Below are 15,856 nucleotides of genomic sequence, written 5' to 3' on the forward strand. Positions count from 1 at the left end.
AGGCCTGTGAAATGCAGTTTCTTTGCAGGCCTGATCACGCTGAACTAGAACTTCTGCTCTGGGTGTGCTACATTGCCCTAGAGCTGAAGTGCACAACGTGCAGGCCTGTTTCCAAAGTGCGAGTTGGGCCACAAAGCATCTTGCTTCCAGCTCCTTGGGAAGCTAAGACACAACTCGCTCTGCACAGTGCTCTTACAGCCTACCGGGAACATCTCTTACAAAGGCCTGTGAAACGCAGTTTCTTTGCAGGCCTGATATGGCTGAAGTAGAACTTCTGCTCTGGGTGTGCTACATTGGCCCTGAGCTGAAAGGCACAACGTGCAGGCTTCTTTCCAAAGGGCGAGTTGGGCCCCAAAGCATCTTGCTTCCAGCTCTTTGGGAAGCTAAGAAACAAGTAACTCTGCACAGTGCTCTTACAGCCTACCGGGAACATCTCTTACAAAGGCCTGTGAAACGCAGTTTCTTTGCAGGCCTGATCTGGCTGAAGTAGAACTTCTGCTTTGGGTGTGCTACATTGCCCTAGAGCTGAAAGGCACAACGTGCAGGCTTCTTTCCAAAGGGCGAGTTGGGCCCCAAAGCATCTTGCTTCCAGCTCTTTGGGAAGCTAAGAAACAACTCGCTCTGCACAGTGCTCTTACAGCCTACCGGGAACATCTCTTACAAAGGCCTGTGAAACGCAGTTTCTTTGCAGGCCTGATCTGGCTGAACTAGAACTTCTGCTCTGCGTGTGCTACATGGCCCTAGAGCTGAAAGGCACAACGTGCAGGCTTCTTTCCAAAGGGCGAGTTGGGCCCCAAAGCATCTTGCTTCCAGCTCTTTGGGCTAGCTAAGAAACAACTCGCTCTGCACAGTGCTCTTACAGCCTACCGGGAGCATCACTTACAAAGGCCTGTGAAATGCAGTTTCTTTGCAGGCCTGATCTGGCTGAACTAGAACTTCTGCTCTGGGTGTGCTACATGGCCCTAGAGCTGAAAGGAACAACGTGCAGGCTTCTTTCAAAAGGGCGAGTTGGGCCGCAAAGCATCTTGCGTCCAGCTCTTTGGGAAGCTAAGAAACAACTCGCTCTGCACAGTGCTCTTACAGCCTACCGGGATCATCACTTAGAAAGGCCTGTGAAACGCAGTTTCTTTGCAGGCCTGATCTGGCTGATGTAGAACTTCTGCTCTGGGTGTGCTACATTGCCTTAGAGCTGAAAGGCACAACGTGCAGGCTTCTTTCCAAAGGGCGAGTTGGGCCCCAAAGCATCTTGCTTCCAGCTCCTTGGGAAGCTAAGAAACAACACGCTCTGCACAGTGCTCTTACAGCCTACCGGGAACATCTATTACAAAGGCCTGTGAAACGCAGTTTCTTTGCAGGCCTGATCTGGCTGAAGTGGAACTTCTGCTCTGGGTGTGCTACATTGCCCTAGAGCTGAAAGGCACAACGTGCAGGCTTCTTTCCAAAGGGCGAGTTGGGCCCCAAAGCATCTTGCTTCCAGCTCTTTGGGAAGCTAAGAAACAAGTCGCTCTGCACAGTGCTCTTACAGCCTACCGGGAACATCTCTTACAAAGGCCTGTGAAACGCAGTTTCTTTGCAGGCCTGATCTGGCTGAAGTAGAACTTCTGCTCTGGGTGTGCTACATTGGCCTAGAGCTGAACGGCACAACGTGCAGGCTTCTTTCCAAAGGGCGAGTTCGGCCCCAAAGCATCTTGCTTACAGCTCTTTGGGAAGCTAAGAAACAAGTCGCTCTGCACAGTGCTCTTACAGCCTACCGGGAACATCTCTTACAAAGGCCTGTGAAACGCAGTTTCTTTGCAGGCCTGATCTGGCTGAAGTAGAACTTCTGCTTTGGGTGTGCTACATTGCCCTAGAGCTGAAAGGCACAACGTGCAGGCTTCTTTCCAAAGGGCGAGTTGGGCCCCAAAGCATCTTGCTTCCAGCTCTTTGGGAAGCTAAGAAACAACTCGCTCTGCACAGTGCTGTTACAGCCTACCGGGAACATCTCTTACAAAGGCCTCTCAAACGCAGTTTCTTTGCAGGCCTGATCTGGCTGAAGTAGAACTTCTGCTCTGTGTGTGCTACATTGTCCTAGAGCTGAAAGGCACAACGTGCAGGCTTCTTTCCAAAGGGCGAGTTGGGCCCCAAAGCATCTTGCTTCCAGCTCTTTGGGAAGCTAAGAAACAACTCGCTCTGCACAGTGCTCTTACAGCCTACCGGGAACATCTCATACAAAGGCCTGTGAAACGCAGTTTCTTTGCAGGCCTGATCTGGCTAAAGTAGAACTTCTGCTCTGGGTGTGCTACATTGCCCTAGAGCTGAAAGGCACAACGTGCCGGCTTCTTTCCAAAGGGCGAGTTGGGCCCCAAAGCATCTTGCTTCCAGCTCCTTGGGAAGCTAAGAAACAACTCGCTCTGCACAGTGCTCTTACAGCCTACCGGGAACATCTCTTACAAAGGCCTGTGAAACGCAGTTTCTTTGCAGGCCTGATCTGGCTGAAGTAGAACTTCTGCTCTGGGTGTGCTACATTGGCCTAGAGCTGAAAGGCACAACGTGCAGGCTTCTTTCCAAAGGGCGAGTTGGGCCCCAAAGCATCTTGCTTCCAGCTCTTTGGGAAGCTAAGAAACAACTCGCTCTGCACAGTGCTCTTACACCCTACCGGGAACATCTCTTACAAAGGCCTGTGAAACGCAGTTTCTTTGCACGCCTGATCTGGCTGATGTAGAACTTCTGCTCTGGGTGTGCTACATTGGCCTAGAGCTGAAAGGCACAACGTGCAGGCGTCTTTACAAAGGGCGAGTTGGGCCCCAAAGCATCTTGCTTCCAGCTCTTTGGGCTAGCCATGAAACAACTCGCTCTGCAGAGTGCTCTTACAGCCTACTGGGAGCATCACTACAAAGGCCTGTGAAATGCAGTTTCTTTGCAGGCCTGATCTGGCTGAAGTAGAACTTCTGCTCTGGGTGTGCTACATTGCCCTAGAGCTGAAAGGAAAAAAGTGCAGGCTTCTTTCCAAAGGGCGAGTTGGGCCCCAAAGCATCTTGCTTCCAGCTCTTTGGGAAGCTAAGAAACAACTCGCTCTGCACAGTGCTCTTACAGCCTACCGATAACATCTCTTACAAAGGCCTGTGAAACGCAGTTTCTTTGCAGGCCTGATCTGGCTAAAGTAGAACTTCTGCTCTGGGTGTGCTACATTGGCCTAGAGCTGAAAGGCACAACGTGCAGGGTTCTTTCCAAAGGGCGAGTTGGGCCCCAAAGCATCTTGCTTCCAGCTCTTTGGGAAGCTAAGAAACAAGTCGCTCTGCACAGTGCTCTTACAGCCTACCGGGAACATCTCTTACAAAGGCATCTCAAACGAAGTTTCTTTGCAGGCCTGATCTGGCTGAAGTAGAACTTCTGCTCTGGGTGTGCTACATTGGCCTAGAGCTGAATGGCACAACGTGCAGGCTTCTTTCCAAAGGGCGAGTTGGGCCCCAAAGCATCTTGCTTACAGCTCTTTGGGAAGCTAAGAAACAAGTCGCTCTGCACAGTGCTCTTACAGCCTACCGGGAACATCTCTTACAAAGGCCTGTGAAACGCAGTTTCTTTGCAAGCCTGATCTGGCTGAAGTAGAACTTCTGCTTTGGGTGTGCTACATTGCCCTAGAGCTGAAAGGCACAACGTGCAGGCTTCTTTCCAAAGGGCGATTTGGGCCCCAAAGCATCTTGCTTCCAGCTCTTTGGGAAGCTAAGAAACAACTCGCTCTGCACAGTGCTGTTACAGCCTACCGGGAACATCTCTTACAAAGGCCTCTCAAACGCAGTTTCTTTGCAGGCCTGATCTGGCTGAAGTAGAACTTCTGCTCTGTGTGTGCTACATTGCCCTAGAGCTGAAAGGCACAACGTGCCGGCTTCTTTCCAAAGGGCGAGTTGGGCCCCAAAGCATCTTGCTTCCAGCTCCTTGGGAAGCTAAGAAACAACTCGCTCTGCACAGTGCTCTTACAGCCTACCGGGAACATCTCTTACAAAGGCCTGTGAAACGCAGTTTCTTTGCAGGCCTGATCTGGCTGAAGTAGAACTTCTGCTCTGGGTGTGCTACATTGGCCTAGAGCTGAAAGGCACAACGTGCAGGCTTCTTTCCAAAGGGCGAGTTGGGCCCCAAAGCATCTTGCTTCCAGCTCTTTGGGAAGCTAAGAAACAATTCGCTCTGCACAGTGCTCTTACAGCCTAGTGGGAACATCTCTTACAAAGGCCTGTTAAACACAGTTTCTTTGCAGGCCTGATCTGGCTGAACTAGAACTTCTGCTCTGCGTGTGCTACATTGCCCTAGAGCTGAAAGGCACAACGTGCAGGCTTCTTTGCAAAGGGCGAGTTGGGCCACAAAGCATCTTGCTTCCAGCTCCTTGGGAAGCTAAGAAACAACTCGCTCTGCACAGTGCTCTTACAGCCTACCGGGAACATCTCTTACAAAGGCCTGTGAAACGCAGTTTCTTTGCAGGCCTGATCTGGCTGATGTAGAACTTCTGCTCTGGGTGTGCTACATTGGCCTAGAGCTGAAAGGCACAACGTGCAGGCTTCTTTCCAAAGGGCGAGTTGGGCCCCAAAGCATCTTGCTTCCAGCTCTTTGGGCTAGCTATGAGACAACTCGTTCTGCACAGTGCTCTTACAGCCTACCGGGAGCATCACTACAAAGGCCTGTGAAATGCAGTTGCTTTGCAGGCCTGATCTGGCTGAAGTAGAACTTCTGCTCTTGGCGTGCTACATTGCCCTAGAGCTGAAAGGAACAACGTGCAGGCTTCTTTCCAAAGGGCGAGTTGGTCCGCAAAGCATCTTGCTTCCAGCTCTTTGGGAAGCTAAGAAACAACTCGCTCTGCACAGTGCTCTTACAGCCTACCGGGAACATCTCTTACAAAGGCCTGTGAAACGCAGTTTCTTTGCAGGCCTGATCTGGTTGAAGTGGAACTTCTGCTCTGGGTGTGCTACATTGGCCTAGAGCTGAAAGGCACAACGTGCAGGCTTCTTTGCAAAGGGCGAGTTGGGCCGCAAAGCATCTTGCTTCCAGCTCCTTGGGAAGCTAAGAAACAACTCGCTCTGCACAGTGCTCTTACAGCCTACCGGGAACATCTCTTACAAAGGCCTGTGAAACGCAGTTTCTTTGCAGGCCTGATCTGGCTGAAGTAGAACTTCTGCTCTGGGTGTGCTAAATTGGCCTAGAGCTGAAAGGCACAACCTGCAGGCTTCTTTCCAAAGGGCGAGGTGGGCCCCAAAGCATCTTGCTTCCAGCTCTTTGGGAAGCTAAGAAACAACTCGCTCTGCACAGTCCTCTTACAGCCTAGTGGGAACATCTCTTACAAAGGCCTGTTAAACACAGTTTCTTTGCAGGCCTGATCTGGCTGAACTAGAACTTCTGCTCTGCGTGTGCTACATTGCCCTAGAGCTGAAAGGCACAACGTGCAGGCTTCTTTGCAAAGGGCGAGTTGGGCCACAAAGCATCTTGCTTCCAGCTCCTTGGGAAGCTAAGAAACAACTCGCTCTGCACAGTGCTCTTACAGCCTACCGGGAACATCTCTTACAAAGGCCTGTGAAACGCAGTTTCTTTGCAGGCCTGATCTGGCTGATGTAGAACTTCTGCTCTGGGTGTGCTACATTGGCCTAGAGCTGAAAGGCACAACGTGCAGGCTTCTTTCCAAAGGGCGAGTTGGGCCCCAAAGCATCTTGCTTCCAGCTCTTTGGGCTAGCTATGAGACAACTCGTTCTGCACAGTGCTCTTACAGCCTACCGGGAGCATCACTACAAAGGCCTGTGAAATGCAGTTGCTTTGCAGGCCTGATCTGGCTGAAGTAGAACTTCTGCTCTTGGCGTGCTACATTGCCCTAGAGCTGAAAGGAACAACGTGCAGGCTTCTTTCCAAAGGGCGAGTTGGTCCGCAAAGCATCTTGCTTCCAGCTCTTTGGGAAGCTAAGAAACAACTCGCTCTGCACAGTGCTCTTACAGCCTACCGGGAACATCTCTTACAAAGGCCTGTGAAACGCAGTTTCTTTGCAGGCCTGATCTGGTTGAAGTGGAACTTCTGCTCTGGGTGTGCTACATTGGCCTAGAGCTGAAAGGCACAACGTGCAGGCTTCTTTGCAAAGGGCGAGTTGGGCCGCAAAGCATCTTGCTTCCAGCTCCTTGGGAAGCTAAGAAACAACTCGCTCTGCACAGTGCTCTTACAGCCTACCGGGAACATCTCTTACAAAGGCCTGTGAAACGCAGTTTCTTTGCAGGCCTGATCTGGCTGAAGTAGAACTTCTGCTCTGGGTGTGCTAAATTGGCCTAGAGCTGAAAGGCACAACCTGCAGGCTTCTTTCCAAAGGGCGAGGTGGGCCCCAAAGCATCTTGCTTCCAGCTCTTTGGGAAGCTAAGAAACAACTCGCTCTGCACAGTCCTCTTACAGCCTACCGGGAACATCTCTTACAAAGGACTGTGAAACGCAGTTTCTTTGCAGGCCTGATCTGGCTGAAGTAGAACTTCTGCTCTGGGTGTGCTACATGGCCCTAGAGTTGAAAGGCACAATGTGCAGGCTTCTTTGCAAAAGGCGAGTTGGGCCCCAAAGCATCTTGCTTCCAGCTCTTTGGGCTAGCTATGAAACAACTCGCTCTGAACAGTGCTCTTACAGCCTACCGGAACCATCACTTACAAAGGCCTGTGAAATGCAGTTTCTTTGCAGGCCTGATCACGCTGAACTAGAACTTCTGCTCTGGGTGTGCTACATTGCCCTAGAGCTGAAGTGCACAACGTGCAGGCCTGTTTCCAAAGTGCGAGTTGGGCCACAAAGCATCTTGCTTCCAGCTCCTTGGGAAGCTAAGAAACAACTCGCTCTGCACAGTGCTCTTACAGCCTACCGGGAACATCTCTTACAAAGGCCTGTGAAACGCAGTTTCTTTGCAGGCCTGATATGGCTGAAGTAGAACTTCTGCTCTGGGTGTGCTACATTGGCCCTGAGCTGAAAGGCACAACGTGCAGGCTTCTTTCCAAAGGGCGAGTTGGGCCCCAAAGCATCTTGCTTCCAGCTCTTTGGGAAGCTAAGAAACAAGTAACTCTGCACAGTGCTCTTACAGCCTACCGGGAACATCTCTTACAAAGGCCTGTGAAACGCAGTTTCTTTGCAGGCCTGATCTGGCTGAAGTAGAACTTCTGCTTTGGGTGTGCTACATTGCCCTAGAGCTGAAAGGCACAACGTGCAGGCTTCTTTCCAAAGGGCGAGTTGGGCCCCAAAGCATCTTGCTTCCAGCTCTTTGGGAAGCTAAGAAACAACTCGCTCTGCACAGTGCTCTTACAGCCTACCGGGAACATCTCTTACAAAGGCCTGTGAAACGCAGTTTCTTTGCAGGCCTGATCTGGCTGAACTAGAACTTCTGCTCTGGTTGTGCTACATGGCCCTAGAGCTGAAAGGCACAACGTGCAGGCTTCTTTCCAAAGGGCGAGTTGGGCCCCAAAGCATCTTGCTTCCAGCTCTTTGGGAAGCTAAGAAACAACTCGCTCTGCACAGTGCTCTTACAGCCTACCGGGAACATCTCTTACAAAGGCCTGTGAAACGCAGTTTCTTTGCAGGCCTGATCTGGCTGATGTAGAACTTCTGCTCTGGGTGTGCTACATTGGCCTAGAGCTGAAAGGCACAACGTGCAGGCTTCTTTCCAAAGGGCGAGTTGGGCCCCAAAGCATCTTGCTTCCAGCTCTTTGGGCTAGCTATGAAACAACTCGCTCTGCACAGTGCTCTTACAGCCTACCGGGCGCATCACTACAAAGGCCTGTGAAATGCAGTTTCTTTGCAGGCCTGATCTGGCTGAACTAGAACTTGTGCTCTGGTTGTGCTACATGGCCCTAGAGCTGAAAGGAACAACGTGCAGGCTTCTTTCAAAAGGGCGAGTTGGGCCGCAAAGCATCTTGCGTCCAGCTCTTTGGGAAGCTAAGAAACAACTCGCTCTGCACAGTGCTCTTACAGCCTACCGGGATCATCTCTTAGAAAGGCCTGTGAAACGCAGTTTCTTTGCAGGCCTGATCTGGCTGATGTAGAACTTCTGCTCTGGGTGTGCTACATTGCCTTAGAGCTGAAAGGCACAACGTGCAGGCTTCTTTCCAAAGGGCGAGTTGGGCCCCAAAGCATCTTGCTTCCAGCTCCTTGGGAAGCTAAGAAACAACACGCTCTGCACAGTGCTCTTACAGCCTACCGGGAACATCTATTACAAAGGCCTGTGAAACGCAGTTTCTTTGCAGGCCTGATCTGGCTGAAGTGGAACTTCTGCTCTGGGTGTGCTACATTGCCCTAGAGCTGAAAGGCACAACGTGCAGGCTTCTTTCCAAAGGGCGAGTTGGTCCCCAAAGCATCTTGCTTCCAGCTCTTTGGGAAGCTAAGAAACAACTCGCTCTGCACAGTGCTCTTACAGCCTACCGGGAACATCTCTTACAAAGGCCTGTGAAACGCAGTTTCTTTGCAGGCCTGATCTGGCTAAAGTAGAACTTCTGCTCTGGGTGTGCTACATTGGCCTAGAGCTGAAAGGCACAACGTGCAGGCTTCTTTCCAAAGGGCGAGTTGGGCCCCTAAGCATCTTGCTTCCAGCTCTTTGGGAAGCTAAGAAACAACTCGCTCTGCACAGTGCTCTTACAGCCTACCGGGAACATCTCTTACAAAGGCCTCTCAAACGCAGTTTCTTTGCAGGCCTGATCTGGCTGAAGTGGAACTTCTGCTCTGGGTGTGCTACATTGGCCTAGAGCTGAAAGGCATAACGTGCAGGATTCTTTCCTAAGGGCGAGTTGGGCCCCAAAGCATCTTGCTTCCAGCTCTTTGGGAAGCTAAGAAACAACTCGCTCTGCACAGTGCTCTTACAGCCTACCGGGAACATCTCTTACAAAGGCCTGTGAAACGCAGTTTCTTTGCAGGCCTGATCTGGCTGAAGTGGAACTTCTGCTCTGGGTGTGCTACATTGCCCTAGAGCTGAAAGGCACAACGTGCAGGCTTCTTTCCAAAGGGCGAGTTGGGCCCCAAAGCATCTTGCTTCCAGCTCTTTGGGAAGATAAGAAACAACTCGCTGTGCACAGTGCTCTTACAGCCTACCGGGAGCATCAGTTACAAAGGCCTGTGAAATGCAGTTTCTTTGCAGGCCTAATCTGGCTGAACGAGAACTTCTGCTCTGGGTGTGCTACATTTCCCTAGAGCTGAAAGGCACAACGTGCAGGCTTCTTTCCAAGGGCGAGTTGGGCCCCAAAGCATCTTGCTTCCAGCTCTTTGGGAAGCTAAGAAACAACTCGCTCTGCACAGTGCTTTTACAGCCTGCCGGGAACATCTCTTACAAAGGCCTGTGAAACGCAGTTTCTTTGCAGGCCTGATCTGGCTGAAGTAGAACTTCTGCTCTGGGTGTGCTACATTGGCCTAGAGCTGAAAGACACAACGTGCAGGCTTCTTTCCAAAGGGCGAGTTGGGCCCCAAAGCATCTTGCTTCCAGCTCTTTGGGAAGCTAAGAAACAACTCGCTCTGCACAGTGCTCTTACAGCCTACCGGGAACATCTCTTACAAAGGCCTGTGAAACGCAGTTTCTTTGCAGGCCTGATCTGGCTGAACTAGAACTTCTGCTCTGCGTGTGCTACATTGCCCTAGAGCTGAAAGGCACAACGTGCAGGCTTCTTTGCAAAGGGCGAGTTGGGCCGCAAAGCATCTTGCTTCCAGCTCCTTGGGAAGCTAAGAAACAACTCGCTCTGCACAGTGCTCTTACAGCCTACCGGGAACATCTCTTACAAAGGCCTGTGAAACGCAGTTTCTTTGCAGTCCTGATATTGCTGAAGTAGAACTTCTGCTCTGGGTGTGCTACATTGGCCTAGAGCTGAAAGGCACAACGTGCAGGCTTCTTTCCAAAGGGCGAGTTGGGCCCCAAAGCATCTTGCTTCCAGCTCTTTGGGAAGCTAAGAAACAACTCGCTCTGCACAGTGCTCTTACAGCCTACTGGGAACAACTCTTACAAAGGCATCTCAAACGCAGTTTCTTTGCAGGCCTGATCTGGCTGAAGTAGAACTTCTGCTCTGGGTGTGCTACATTGGCCACGAGCTGAAAGGCACAACGTGCAGGCTTCTTTCCAAAGGGCGAGTTGGGCCCCAAAGCATCTTGCTTCCAGCTCTTTGGGAAGCTAAGAAACAACTCGCTCTGCACAGTGCTCTTACACCCTACCGGGAACATCTCTTACAAAGGCCTGTGAAACGCAGTTTCTTTGCAGGCCTGATCTGGCTGATGTAGAACTTCTGCTCTGGGTGTGCTACATTGGCCTAGAGCTGAAAGGCACAACGTGCAGGCTTCTTTCCAAAGGGCGAGTTGGGCCCCAAAGCATCTTGCTTCCAGCTCTTTGGGCTAGCCATGAAACAACTCGCTCTGCAGAGTGCTCTTACAGCCTACTGGGAGCATCACTACAAAGGCCTGTGAAATGCAGTTTCTTTGCAGGCCTGAACTGGCTGAAGTAGAACTTCTGCTCTGGGTGTGCTACATTGCCCTAGAGCTGAAAGGAACAACGTGCAGGCTTCTTTCCAAAGGGCGAGTTGGGCCGCAAAGCATCTTGCTTCCAGCTCTTTGGGAAGCTAAGAAACAACTCGCTCTGCACAGTGCTCTTACAGCCTACTGGGAACATCTCTTACAAAGGCCTGTGAAACGCAGTTTCTTTGCAGGCCTGATCTGGCGAAGTGGAACTTCTGCTCTGGGTGTGCTACATTGCCCTAGAGCTGAAAGGCACAACGTGCAGGCTTCTTTCCAAAGGGCGAGTTGGACCCCAAAGCATCTTGCTTCCAGCTCCTTGGGAAGCTAAGAAACAACTCGCTCTGCACAGTGCTCTTACAGCCTACCGGGAACATCTCTTACAAAGGCCTGTGAAACGCAGTTTCTTTGCAGGCCTGATCTGGCTAAAGTAGAACTTCTGCTCTGGGTGTGCTACATTGGCCTAGAGCTGAAAGGCACAACGTGCAGGCTTCTTTCCAAAGGGCGAGTTGGGCCCCTAAGCATCTTGCTTCCAGCTCTTTGGGAAGCTAAGAAACAACTCGCTCTGCACAGTGCTCTTACAGCCTACCGGGAACATCTCTTACAAAGGCCTCTCAAACGCAGTTTCTTTGCAGGCCTGATCTGGCTGAAGTGGAACTTCTGCTCTGGGTGTGCTACATTGGCCTAGAGCTGAAAGGCATAACGTGCAGGATTCTTTCCTAAGGGCGAGTTGGGCCCCAAAGCATCTTGCTTCCAGCTCTTTGGGAAGCTAAGAAACAACTCGCTCTGCACAGTGCTCTTACAGCCTACCGGGAACATCTCTTACAAAGGCCTGTGAAACGCAGTTTCTTTGCAGGCCTGATCTGGCTGAAGTAGAACTTCTGCTCTGGGTGTGCTACATTGGCCTAGAGCTGAAAGGCACAACGTGCAGGCTTCTTTCCAAAGGGCGAGTTGGGCCCCAAAGCATCTTGCTTCCAGCTCTTTGGGAAGCTAAGAAACAACTCGCTCTGCACAGTGCTCTTACACCCTACCGGGAACATCTCTTACAAAGGCCTGTGAAACGCAGTTTCTTTGCACGCCTGATCTGGCTGATGTAGAACTTCTGCTCTGGGTGTGCTACATTGGCCTAGAGCTGAAAGGCACAACGTGCAGGCGTCTTTACAAAGGGCGAGTTGGGCCCCAAAGCATCTTGCTTCCAGCTCTTTGGGCTAGCCATGAAACAACTCGCTCTGCAGAGTGCTCTTACAGCCTACTGGGAGCATCACTACAAAGGCCTGTGAAATGCAGTTTCTTTGCAGGCCTGATCTGGCTGAAGTAGAACTTCTGCTCTGGGTGTGCTACATTGCCCTAGAGCTGAAAGGAAAAACGTGCAGGCTTCTTTCCAAAGGGCGAGTTGGGCCCCAAAGCATCTTGCTTCCAGCTCTTTGGGAAGCTAAGAAACAACTCGCTCTGCACAGTGCTCTTACAGCCTACCGATAACATCTCTTACAAAGGCCTGTGAAACGCAGTTTCTTTGCAGGCCTGATCTGGCTAAAGTAGAACTTCTGCTCTGGGTGTGCTACATTGGCCTAGAGCTGAAAGGCACAACGTGCAGGGTTCTTTCCAAAGGGCGAGTTGGGCCCCAAAGCATCTTGCTTCCAGCTCTTTGGGAAGCTAAGAAACAAGTCGCTCTGCACAGTGCTCTTACAGCCTACCGGGAACATCTCTTACAAAGGCCTGTGAAACGCAGTTTCTTTGCAGGCCTGATCTGGCTGAAGTAGAACTTCTGCTCTGGGTGTGCTACATTGGCCTAGAGCTGAATGGCACAACGTGCAGGCTTCTTTCCAAAGGGCGAGTTGGGCCCCAAAGCATCTTGCTTACAGCTCTTTGGGAAGCTAAGAAACAAGTCGCTCTGCACAGTGCTCTTACAGCCTACCGGGAACATCTCTTACAAAGGCCTGTGAAACGCAGTTTCTTTGCAAGCCTGATCTGGCTGAAGTAGAACTTCTGCTTTGGGTGTGCTACATTGCCCTAGAGCTGAAAGGCACAACGTGCAGGCTTCTTTCCAAAGGGCGATTTGGGCCCCAAAGCATCTTGCTTCCAGCTCTTTGGGAAGCTAAGAAACAACTCGCTCTGCACAGTGCTGTTACAGCCTACCGGGAACATCTCTTACAAAGGCCTCTCAAACGCAGTTTCTTTGCAGGCCTGATCTGGCTGAAGTAGAACTTCTGCTCTGTGTGTGCTACATTGCCCTAGAGCTGAAAGGCACAACGTGCCGGCTTCTTTCCAAAGGGCGAGTTGGGCCCCAAAGCATCTTGCTTCCAGCTCCTTGGGAAGCTAAGAAACAACTCGCTCTGCACAGTGCTCTTACAGCCTACCGGGAACATCTCTTACAAAGGCCTGTGAAACGCAGTTTCTTTGCAGGCCTGATCTGGCTGAAGTAGAACTTCTGCTCTGGGTGTGCTACATTGGCCTAGAGCTGAAAGGCACAACGTGCAGGCTTCTTTCCAAAGGGCGAGTTGGGCCCCAAAGCATCTTGCTTCCAGCTCTTTGGGAAGCTAAGAAACAATTCGCTCTGCACAGTGCTCTTACAGCCTAGTGGGAACATCTCTTACAAAGGCCTGTTAAACACAGTTTCTTTGCAGGCCTGATCTGGCTGAACTAGAACTTCTGCTCTGCGTGTGCTACATTGCCCTAGAGCTGAAAGGCACAACGTGCAGGCTTCTTTGCAAAGGGCGAGTTGGGCCACAAAGCATCTTGCTTCCAGCTCCTTGGGAAGCTAAGAAACAACTCGCTCTGCACAGTGCTCTTACAGCCTACCGGGAACATCTCTTACAAAGGCCTGTGAAACGCAGTTTCTTTGCAGGCCTGATCTGGCTGATGTAGAACTTCTGCTCTGGGTGTGCTACATTGGCCTAGAGCTGAAAGGCACAACGTGCAGGCTTCTTTCCAAAGGGCGAGTTGGGCCCCAAAGCATCTTGCTTCCAGCTCTTTGGGCTAGCTATGAGACAACTCGTTCTGCACAGTGCTCTTACAGCCTACCGGGAGCATCACTACAAAGGCCTGTGAAATGCAGTTGCTTTGCAGGCCTGATCTGGCTGAAGTAGAACTTCTGCTCTTGGCGTGCTACATTGCCCTAGAGCTGAAAGGAACAACGTGCAGGCTTCTTTCCAAAGGGCGAGTTGGTCCGCAAAGCATCTTGCTTCCAGCTCTTTGGGAAGCTAAGAAACAACTCGCTCTGCACAGTGCTCTTACAGCCTACCGGGAACATCTATTACAAAGGCCTGTGAAACGCAGTTTCTTTGCAGGCCTGATCTGGTTGAAGTGGAACTTCTGCTCTGGGTGTGCTACATTGGCCTAGAGCTGAAAGGCACAACGTGCAGGCTTCTTTGCAAAGGGCGAGTTGGGCCGCAAAGCATCTTGCTTCCAGCTCCTTGGGAAGCTAAGAAACAACTCGCTCTGCACAGTGCTCTTACAGCCTACCGGGAACATCTCTTACAAAGGCCTGTGAAACGCAGTTTCTTTGCAGGCCTGATCTGGCTGAAGTAGAACTTCTGCTCTGGGTGTGCTAAATTGGCCTAGAGCTGAAAGGCACAACCTGCAGGCTTCTTTCCAAAGGGCGAGGTGGGCCCCAAAGCATCTTGCTTCCAGCTCTTTGGGAAGCTAAGAAACAACTCGCTCTGCACAGTCCTCTTACAGCCTACCGGGAACATCTCTTACAAAGGACTGTGAAACGCAGTTTCTTTGCAGGCCTGATCTGGCTGAAGTAGAACTTCTGCTCTGGGTGTGCTACATGGCCCTAGAGTTGAAAGGCACAATGTGCAGGCTTCTTTGCAAAAGGCGAGTTGGGCCCCAAAGCATCTTGCTTCCAGCTCTTTGGGCTAGCTATGAAACAACTCGCTCTGAACAGTGCTCTTACAGCCTACCGGAACCATCACTTACAAAGGCCTGTGAAATGCAGTTTCTTTGCAGGCCTGATCACGCTGAACTAGAACTTCTGCTCTGGGTGTGCTACATTGCCCTAGAGCTGAAGTGCACAACGTGCAGGCCTGTTTCCAAAGTGCGAGTTGGGCCACAAAGCATCTTGCTTCCAGCTCCTTGGGAAGCTAAGAAACAACTCGCTCTGCACAGTGCTCTTACAGCCTACCGGGAACATCTCTTACAAAGGCCTGTGAAACGCAGTTTCTTTGCAGGCCTGATATGGCTGAAGTAGAACTTCTGCTCTGGGTGTGCTACATTGGCCCTGAGCTGAAAGGCACAACGTGCAGGCTTCTTTCCAAAGGGCGAGTTGGGCCCCAAAGCATCTTGCTTCCAGCTCTTTGGGAAGCTAAGAAACAAGTAACTCTGCACAGTGCTCTTACAGCCTACCGGGAACATCTCTTACAAAGGCCTGTGAAACGCAGTTTCTTTGCAGGCCTGATCTGGCTGAAGTAGAACTTCTGCTTTGGGTGTGCTACATTGCCCTAGAGCTGAAAGGCACAACGTGCAGGCTTCTTTCCAAAGGGCGAGTTGGGCCCCAAAGCATCTTGCTTCCAGCTCTTTGGGAAGCTAAGAAACAACTCGCTCTGCACAGTGCTCTTACAGCCTACCGGGAACATCTCTTACAAAGGCCTGTGAAACGCAGTTTCTTTGCAGGCCTGATCTGGCTGAACTAGAACTTCTGCTCTGCGTGTGCTACATGGCCCTAGAGCTGAAAGGCACAACGTGCAGGCTTCTTTCCAAAGGGCGAGTTGGGCCCCAAAGCATCTTGCTTCCAGCTCTTTGGGAAGCTAAGAAACAACTCGCTCTGCACAGTGCTCTTACAGCCTACCGGGAACATCTCTTACAAAGGCCTGTGAAACGCAGTTTCTTTGCAGGCCTGATCTGGCTGATGTAGAACTTCTGCTCTGGGTGTGCTACATTGGCCTAGAGCTGAAAGGCACAACGTGCAGGCTTCTTTCCAAAGGGCGAGTTGGGCCCCAAAGCATCTTGCTTCCAGCTCTTTGGGCTAGCTATGAAACAACTCGCTCTGCACAGTGCTCTTACAGCCTACCGGGCGCATCACTACAAAGGCCTGTGAAATGCAGTTTCTTTGCAGGCCTGATCTGGCTGAACTAGAACTTGTGCTCTGGTTGTGCTACATGGCCCTAGAGCTGAAAGGAACAACGTGCAGGCTTCTTTCAAAAGGGCGAGTTGGGCCGCAAAGCATCTTGCGTCCAGCTCTTTGGGAAGCTAAGAAACAACTCGCTCTGCACAGTGCTCTTACAGCCTACCGGGATCATCTCTTAGAAAGGCCTGTGAAACGCAGTTTCTTTGCAGGCCTGATCTGGCTGATGTAGAACTTCTGCTCTGGGTGTGCTACATTGCCTTAGAGCTGAAAGGCACAACGTGCAGGCTTCTTTCCAAAGGGCGAGTTGGGCCCCAAAGCATCTTGCTTCCAGCTCCTTGGGAAGCT

This window comes from Equus caballus, chromosome 5 (genome assembly GCF_041296265.1).
Source record: "Equus caballus isolate H_3958 breed thoroughbred chromosome 5, TB-T2T, whole genome shotgun sequence".
NCBI lineage: Eukaryota > Metazoa > Chordata > Mammalia > Perissodactyla > Equidae > Equus > Equus caballus.